Genomic DNA, 488 nt, shown 5'->3' with positions numbered 1-488 from the left:
TTTTTTTTTTATTACTACAGCTTTGTAGTACAGAATGGGAAAAGATCTTCACAAATTCTATTTCTGACAGAGGGCTAATATCCAAAATATATAAAGAAATCAACAAACTAAATAATCCAGTTAAAAATGGAGTACATGATCCCAACACTGGGAGTAACTGGGACCAGCGGGACCAGGCACACAGGAACTCCACCAGCCCAGTGACTCGGGTTCCTTCCGGCCTGTCTGAGCTGGGGTCCAGAGTAGACCTTGGGCGCAAGCTCTGCAGCCAGTCCTACAACACCCAGAGGAAGCTCCACTCCCAGGCGCTCTGACACACCCAGGATCAGGGGTGAACAGGAACCAACATCTGTCCCAATACTGGGAGTAACTGGGACTAGCGGGACCAGGCTCACAGGAACCCCACCAGCCCAGTGACTAGGGTTCCTTCTGGTCTGTCTGGGTTAGTGTTCTGAGCAGACCTTGGGCGCAAGCTCTGCAGCCAGTCC

This window comes from Mastomys coucha, unplaced genomic scaffold (assembly GCF_008632895.1).
Source record: "Mastomys coucha isolate ucsf_1 unplaced genomic scaffold, UCSF_Mcou_1 pScaffold9, whole genome shotgun sequence".
NCBI classification, from domain to species: Eukaryota; Metazoa; Chordata; class Mammalia; order Rodentia; family Muridae; genus Mastomys; species Mastomys coucha.
Note: the sequence above shows the minus strand (reverse complement) of the source record.